Raw genomic sequence first — 9,627 nt, 5'->3', positions numbered from 1 at the left:
TCTGGCATTCAGATTTTCTGTGTCCTCACAAAACCTTGTGTCTTTGGAAATAAAAAACATAGATCTGTGGTTTTATTGCGACAGAGTATTGAGGAGAAGTAGATGAAACAACAACAGGTGCGAGATGAGGACTCTGTGATTTCTCCCCTGTGGTTCTTGCAATGAGACAGAAAAGATGAAAAAGGAGGACTGAAGGGAAAGGCTATGAGAACTGACAGAGAAGAAAAAGGATTGAAATGAAAAATATAATCTCTAGATATGTCATCATAACATAAAATAAACTGACAAAGCGGTGCTTATAGAAGGTTCGCAGCCAAGTCAGGCTCCTGTGCTCTTTATCCTTTCACACATTGTAAGGTAATGAAAACCATTCTGAGGGGGACCAATTGACCAATAAACTATATATTGAGGCACAATTTCACTGGCAAATAGCAAAGAATGGTCATCTGAGGACAATTCCGGTGCCAGACAAGAAAGTCAGTATTCAGGTTCAAATATGGTCGGTGACATTGCCACAGATGCAAAAATGAATCATGTATATCCAGTGTACAGTACTGTGCAGTCCTAGGCCACTATTAGATCCTTTTTTGTTTGTTTGCTTGTTTTTGTTACAAGGTCATAATAGATTTGCCAAAACAACATATCTAATGGTGGCATAAGACATCAGCACAGTATTAAAAATCGAATCTTTTTGGCAAATACGTTTGAGATAGAATAGAAGTTTACATGCACTCATCATGTACAATACTAAATAAGTATTTTTTTTTTTCCCGGGGGCAGACTGATTGTGTAACATGCATTGGTAATCTAATAAATTACATCCCACAAATTACAGAATAATTAGCCAGCAATAGTTAAACAATTGAAATTAAAATTTAAATTAAATATAAATTAAATATAAAACTAAACTAACTAATGTAAAATAAGTTTTTCAAATTTGACATAATACCTGGTAATTTGGCAACAATTACATCATATCTAACAATTTGTGAAACTACAGCATGTGATACAAATCTAAAATGTTGATATAATTACCTGGAAATTAGGTAATAACAAAACAAACAAAAACAAAAGCAGCACATTGACAAGTAATGAACCATAATTTATTGATACTTATGAAGTACGAAGATACTTGTATCAACATACATGCTAGTGGTTCAATTCCCAGTTTCCCCTGAATTCCTGGCCATATGCTATTGTGCTAAGTGTCCCTGGACCCACTGGACCCTGAACCCTTGGTGCCTGAAATGCAGCTGCCTGTCCACAACCAATTTTCAAGGGGATTGATTATCTTTATTCAAAATCCAGAACAGAGAGCAGACTCACAGTGACGAGGGGCAGGCTACAGACTGCAGGAACAGACAGACAACACGGGAGATCAGGCAAAAAGAGCAGGCTACCAGCAGCAAACAATGTGGCAACGGGTTGTTGAGTTGCTGAATAAAACCCAGCAGGTTAAATAGACCAATGAGCAGGTGCAGTCAGTCAGGAGGTAATCAGCGTGGACTTGACCAACACAGCAAGCTGAACCACAGCAGAGGGGGAGAGAGCAGAGCCAGAAGCAAGGAAAGGAGCAGATCACAACAGTATGCACTTTTCTGAGCTCGTCAGACCATGTTTTGGTGTCTTTCAGCTCATTGTTTTGGTTTTAGATTTTCAACTCTACAGCACAGATTCATTCTCACTGCATTTATCTGCATTACGTCCAGCTGTAGCAGGCAAGATTTTTTTTTCTTTCTCCACAGGAAAAAGCTCCAAAAGTTAGCAGCTGCCTGGTGAATCTACATGAGCCACAGCTGCTGTTGCAAGCTTGTGGTTTGGTGTGTGACTGAATTTAATTTAAAGGTTACGGTTATGCAGCCAAAACCTACAAAGGTCTGGACATGTTTAAAGTATAAGATAAATAAATATTTGCTCAAGCTTTAGGTTGGCAAGAGAAAAAGTAAATATGGTTAGTGAGAATTGAAACATAACAGGTTTTCAAACTAAGGTTTTTCTGAAGGCTTAAAAGTTTCTGAAAACCAAACTAATATTTTACGTTAGCTAAAAACCACCAAGCAATATGAAGGATGTGGAACTTTAGTGTCAGTGCACCATATTGTAACCTTCACATCGACTCTGTAATCACACAGCCATCCTGATGACGTGAACAGTCTCAGTCTTTCCCGTCTCTACCGTCCATTTTATATGAACACAACCTTCTGCCTCACTGCATAAAGAGCACACGGCTTCCTGCGTTATCGCTAAACGTTGGCACTGCATGTTAAACATTAGATATGGATTTGTCCAGTGCTGGGATACTGACTTTACAGCACAAAGGTACTCTGTTGTACTAGCAATTCATGGTGTCTGTCATTTGCAGGTCATTCGCGACTGATGACATAACCAAAAGCAGGTTAATGGTGGGATGGCTGTAATAGCAGCCTTTGAGTTATGTAAAAGTCCAGAGGTGATGCTGCACTGCTCTCCATAGTGATTTATTACATCATGGCCAGGAAAGCAAGAGGGTAAATGTAGAAGAGGGAACTAGAGAGTTTTACTGAGACATGAAGGTGACATCAAACAAAGGGTCATGGGTTAGGATCAAAGCTATAGTATCACTTAGTGAAAGAACCACTTCAATAACGTCCTGACCCAAATTATAAGAGTACTATTATTTCTGATTACACTGCATATTTTCTGTATGCATTTGTCTTTTCAGATATCAGAATGAACATCATGTGTGATGTGTGGCTTGTAAATAAATCATGTACTGTATATATTTTTTATAAGCTTTTCAGAGCTACTACTTTATTACCACCTCAAAAAACATCTACCTACGCTACACAAACCTCGACGGCGTTCCCTCCTACTGTGAGTCAGCCATGTCCAGTTCATTTGTTGTCATGAGAGAAGCAGTGTTCCTCAAGAGCAGGTGGCAGCAGGTCGGGATCGAATTACCACACTGATTACATTGTGTCTCAGAATGATTCTACCACTAACCATGTTGTACAGCCACAATTACATTGACGAGGGAGACAGGGAGTCGGAGACAGAGGGGAGGAGGGTGTGATCGCTTGATAGCTCAAGATGCTCACAGATACTTTAAGTGTAGGGGATACTGTATATTAATTTAATAACAACACAGTGAGTGTGAATATTCCATCTTTAACATCCCGTCATTAAGGTTTCAACCTCCCATTTCATACAAGTAGGTGCAAACAGAACTGTTAGCATGAACTCCTGAGTGTGACAGTCATTTTTGACCAGAGGCACGTTTAATCCCGACACAGTTCAGTGCAAGCCAGAAAGTATGATCAATGGTAGGAATATAGTACAAACAGGAAGAGACCAGGCCAGAAATGTCCAATCAGAGAAGCAGCTCTTATACCCTTCAAATCCAGTAGATACTTTAATGTACTGCAATGTAAATAGTTCTATTCTCCTCTGGGACTATAAACATACAGTTGTTACAGTGTTCACTACATTTTTATGTATGATAAATTAAAACTATTTTGGGTTTATCTAACTATTCTGTTATGTTGGTCTGTTCTCACACACTGGTGTCCACTGAAGTAGCTCCACAGACACCATATGGTGCCTAATCCTGTGCTGCCTGTAGTGATACCAACAGTTTGAGATTTGTGATTGAAAGTATTTTAATAATTATTGGATGGATTAGATTTTGGATTAGCACCACCATTCACAGTATAGCCTCACAGAGCTACTTGCACGGATGTAGGTACTTGTTTAACACCAAATGTGTTTGGTTACATTAACTACATCTATATACACCCATCAGCCACATCTTTAATCTTGTGGTTGACAGGGCTCAGCATGGGCACCAGGCCTGTCTGCAGCCACATAGACAGGAAAAGAAAGACATAGGAGGAATTAAAAAGGTTGCAAATAATTTGCATGTGTGGCAAAATAATTACTGAACCTGAGCTATGAAAAAGACAGAAAAACACACAGTGAACACGCAGCAACGCGTACATGTCCACCAGTAATTTACTGTGTTTGCTGGTGGTTCCAGTCCAACCACACGCTGTATAAACACAGACAACCTCCTGAGACGAGCTATAATATAGCTGTGAAACATTGAGGGTAATTAGCTGTAGGTTCTCTTCTGGCTGATGATAAATTTAATAGTTTATCCAGTCTGCTTGAGAAGCCAGAGTGCTCATGGGAATTTTTGTTCCACCCCACACATTCCCATAGGCCTGATGTCAGTTCAGATCGCTTCCACTGAAAAACACAATTCTTAGTTGATCTGAAAATAAGGAGACCATGTGATACAGGTATTCAGTCTTTCCGGTGCAGTCCTCTGTTGGGCCATAAAACACAAAGGAAACACACACTGTGCTTAACTGTGACAGTTTACATGCACTGCTTGTGGGTGTGCATGTTTCCCAACATTACACATATACCCTGCAAACACTAGTCTGTGAGAACCCAAGCTGTGTCCTGACGGTGCCCATGTGTGTTCGCTGTGCGCTGACAGGCGGCCACACTGGTATAGTCACTAAGTGCATGTGACTAGGTCACCATGACAACAGAACTCCCCAGAGTATGCTGAGAGCAGAGTGACGTCACTGGCCTTTGCATGCGCGTGTGTTCATGTATGTGTACAGTATGTGTGCCACTTGGAGAATTAACTGCTGGTCCTCCTGAATGTGCTGAAGTATGCTGTGTGTGAGAGAGACGCACAGGAAATGACAAAAGAAGCAGAAGACGAAGACAAAGGAAGAAAAGGAAAAAACAGCAACAACAGTGAAAGGATGCAGAAGACAGACAGAGAGCGAAATTAAAAGATTCAAAGAAAGTGTAGTTACTCTGGTTTTTCAGCTGTACAATATGAGTAAAGACACACATATACACACACACACAGAGCACACACACAGCACACGTGAGCTGTATTCTCTCTCCTACACACAGTAACAAAAGGAGAGCATTTATCACCGCTGCGTTCTATTCTGCTTCTTCACTACACCGTGCTGACAAACACACTCACATAGTGTGTATGGACATGAATACACACGACGGTTTATACCTCACACGATGTACACATGGACATGCACAGACGTCATACACACTAATGCATTTACAGTGTCTGCACACCCCCATTCATAAACACAAGTCCGTGCTCGTGAATACGACCCTTTTGACTTCCTCTACATGCATTCACTCACACACGTACACACGCTGGAACAGCTCACACACAGTTTTTCTGACACTATTGATTTGGGCTGAAGGAGAAACTCTCTGAAGCAGATCTGTGGGAAAAAAAATTTAACGGACTACAGTTCCCCAAGTCGACACAGTCATTTATCGCCCACTTCCTGGCTGTCGATGTGTGCATCTTAATGAACCTCGCTTTACAGTGAGGTGTTCATCCTATTAGAGGATGTGTTTGTGTGTGTGTGATTAAAAATGTGAAGGTGTTGTTAGTCTATGCTGTGCTTGAAAACTACATTGTTAGAGGCAATGCAGCTTTTTTTCAAACAGAGGGAATTCAAAGTGGTTTACATAAACAAAGATGAGCATTGAGCAACAGGAAAAACAATAAGCAGTAACTGTAATGAATAATGAATTGCCAGAGGAAACAAAAGCACAGCAGAGAAACCAGTTAGTCAAGGCAAAGGAGAAAAGCAGAGTTTTCAATTAGGCTTTGAAAGTTCACAGTGTCAGGGTACCTTTCACATCAAGACGTTGGTCCGTCTCTGTGCAGCACAGTAGCTAAACGCAGCTGCACCCTGTTCGGTTCTGACTCAAGGTTTTGGTTCCAGCTGACAGCTTCATAAAGATTGAAGAGCCCTGCTGGGTTTGCATTCTTCAAGGATATCAGATATGTACAGTAAATACAGTATATGATATCCTTGAAGCACTTAAAGTCTATACTGTAGGTAATTGGTAGCGAGTGTATACCTTTAAAAACAGGAATTATGTGTTCACTTCTCCTGGTTCTTGTTAAAACTCTGGCAGCAGCAGTGTCAATGAGCTGAAGAAGCTTTTTGTGAAGACCTCGCTGTTACAGAAATCCACCCTGCTGCAGAAGAAGGCATGAATGAGTTTCATTAAATCTTGCCTGGACATTAGACCTATATATATATATATATATATATATATATATATATATATATATATATATATATATATATATATATATATATATATTTATATTTATATATATATATATATATATATATATATATTATATATATATATATATATATATATATATATATATATATATATATATATATATATATATATATATATATATACTGCATCCAGCTATTTATTTGCTCTACTCTAGGCACTGACAGTGAGACTTTAAGAGACCATAGTCACTTGGTAAAAGAATGATGTCATTCAGAGTGTCGTCTGCGTAGCCTTGATAAGCAACATTATTATATGACTGGTCCTCAATGAAGCATCTATAGATGGAATGAAAAGCAGCCTTTTCAATCAGTTTTCAAGGAAAGAGATGATGTAAGATTGACCTGTAATTATTTCATGTTGAGGGATCCAGGCTGCTTCTCTCCAGTGTGTGAGTGTCTAAACAGCAGGTGGAGGAATTTAGTTAGTGTTTGGTTTTAGAACTAAGTTGCTCTGGGTAAAAAAAAAGACATTTTGGAAACTTTATTACACCTACTGTACGTTGGAACGGGAATCAAGGGATAGTTAAGGTGGAGAATTTGCTTCAATAATTATTGCTATTTCTGTTAATATTTGTCAAACTTTACTTACCACGAAGATTTGCTTTAAAGATCTCACAGTGAATCTAACGTTTTTCCCTTTCCAGCTGCAATAGAGTGAATAATTTCTAGAGGCTAAATTGGCAAAGAGTGAGTCTGTTAGGCTTATTGACTTTGTCACAGCTTCCATAACAGTATAGAGCTTTATTATTATTATTGAGCAGTGTAGCAGTGTATAACAGAAAAAAGAAAGACAGAGAAAAGAACGAAAGATTTGTCTCACATGTTGTTACACACACCAGCAGCTTCTGTCTCAACAAGTAATATATGATATTTTGTTTCAGTTTATTTACACTGTTCACTTTGTATGTTAATGAGTGAAAGGCAAATTTAAACTGCCATTGATGTTGTCTACTTAGTGTAGGAGACAAACTCCCACACTGCTCTTTGGTTAAAGCACCACTCTTCATATTGTATTTAAATTGGACACTAGCTGCGAGTCTTCATCTCTCTGCGATGCAAAACACTCTCTTGGGATTTATTAATAGCAGATGCAAACAGCTAACAAAATATTTTTTTTTCAAAAGCCACTTAAAAAATGCCCCCATTGACTTAATGTGTCCTTTGGCCTGTCTGAGAATATAATTTGACAATCCATTAACTGAGGGTTTAAAATACATTGCACAAGAATGTGGCTGATGGTTTGCCCACATTTTCCCATAATGAATTGCATTTGCTTGATATTGTTTGGACTTACTTGTTGCTGGTAATGGTAAGTAAGGCCTGCAATAAAAAATATGTTAATATAAGTAATCAAGTCAAGATAGCTGACATTAAAATAGTTGTCTTATTGATACATTGAGCAACATTCCCCTCCCTGCATTTTGTCATGCATCTGTCATTGAATGCATCACAGCACGGTGGACCTACACTCTCCACTGCCATGCTGTTTCACCAAATCTTACCTTGATCTACAGTACAGTCTATAGCATTAGAGTTTATCTTGGTATGCCTTTTGTTTGCATCTTCTCTTAATTCACTAACTTACCATCACAGTCATATTTACTATCTTAAACACACCTGCTCACTAACTATGTCCTCAGTACATCACAAAATGCCAGGACGCCCAATTTACCCAGCTTCCATTGGTGCCAGACAACCACACATCAAGTCTGAGCTGTTCACACCTTGAAAGCCTGTTAGTCAGCCAGTCAGCTGAAGCACAGCGATCATGCCAGTCAGGCCCAGTGGTGAGTCAGCAGGTCACCTCATCATCTCTCACACGGTCAACCAGCACCCCAGAAAGTCAATCAGTAACAGGCGGCAAGTTAGCCATCTTACTAAACAGGCAGCTGTTCTGTCACAACATGAATCATGACTGTACACAAAGGTTTTGACTGTGCAGAAGAAGATTACTGGGATGGAGGAGACAGTGATTATTGTTATTCGGATGGAGATGTGCTATTCAGAGAGTGAGCTTGTCGAACAAAGGAGTCTCATTTTGGGAGAAAATAGGAAAGTGTACCGTTAAATGGCTCCCACAGCGCTGTCTTGTTAAAAAGTGTCTTGAAAAGACAAGAGAACAGCGTCTGAATGCTAAATACATGTATGACAGACCATGTGTCATGTTTGTCCTGTTTATTTTTAACTGGGATATACTTGGGATCACTGTATACAAAGTCAAAAATGATGTCTTTTCATTATACAAGCATGTTTACATTTTTGATGAAGACTACATTAAAACCACCATCTGTATTTAATGCAGGGGCTGATATTAGTGGTGCATATTACAAGATATGGTACAGTATTATTGGACAGCTGCTCCATTTGTTGTTTCACAGTCGCCAGTGGTATTTTAATAAGAGATGTGTGTGCAACAAGTGTAGCCTGCAACATATGGTGAGGTTCAGCTTGGCTGGCCTGACCATGGAGTTATTAAGGTGTTTCTGTCAATATGTTAACTTAAAGGCTTGGGCTGGTGTATTGTTGGTCCCTGTGGGGTATATGAGGTTACACTGAGGTCAACACTCTCTTTGTGGCTTCTTCAACCCGCGGCTGTTGACATGAAAGAATTAATCTATTCATTAATCATTCATGCTAAGGGAATTGATCTCAGTTCCCAGTAAAGTTGGGAAACAGTGCCGTTTTCAACAATGCTCAAAGCAGCTAGCTCAGATAGCTGCTTTACAAGTGTTTGCAATCACCTTTCGTCTTTGCACAAATTCTGTTTCCATTTAATGAAATTATTTTTTTGTTTAAGAAATAAGTAACTACTAAAAAAACTAAGAATACTTTAAAAAGGGGTGGAGAATTGGTACTGTTGGATTTACTGCAACTTTAGAAAACACATGCAAATGGAAAAAAGTGGGATACAGTGGGTCAATAAATGCACTGCAAATAGCACACAACAATGGAAATGTCTGTCCCCTTGTTTGTAGTTCAGGTGTGTCCACAGGGACACTAAACAGTGACGGACACAGCTGGGATACCCTTGCTGTTGCTATGGTGACTCATTAAGTTACTGAAGTGGAGTGGTGTTGGAAAATGCTCTGATATGATCTTCTAATAGTTTGTTTTAACCTTTTAATGATAAATAGAGACGTATGTAGTTGCTCCCAGAAACTTTGTATTCATTTAAAATATCTGTTCTGTTCCTGTGGTGTTTTATCTTTGTCCATTTGGTTCAGTTTGCTTACAGAGATCAGAGAAAATCAGTATTGATCTGCTTCTATTTTCTCCCCATCTTCCAGATCCTGACAAAACAGTGATGTTTAATGGCAGCTACCTTCCGATGTTGCTGCAGTCCACACAATCATACAACTGTCACCAAGGCCAAGGCTCTCCTCATGGCAACCTCCTACCTCCAGACTGCGCTCCTTGACCCCTGCTGTAGAGGGAGGAATTGTTGAGGGAGGGGAATTCAGACCGAGACAAACTTGCCTGTGAA

This window comes from Anabas testudineus, chromosome 6 (assembly GCF_900324465.2).
Source record: "Anabas testudineus chromosome 6, fAnaTes1.2, whole genome shotgun sequence".
In the NCBI taxonomy this organism is placed as follows: domain Eukaryota; kingdom Metazoa; phylum Chordata; class Actinopteri; order Anabantiformes; family Anabantidae; genus Anabas; species Anabas testudineus.
This window is presented reverse-complemented; position numbering follows the sequence as displayed.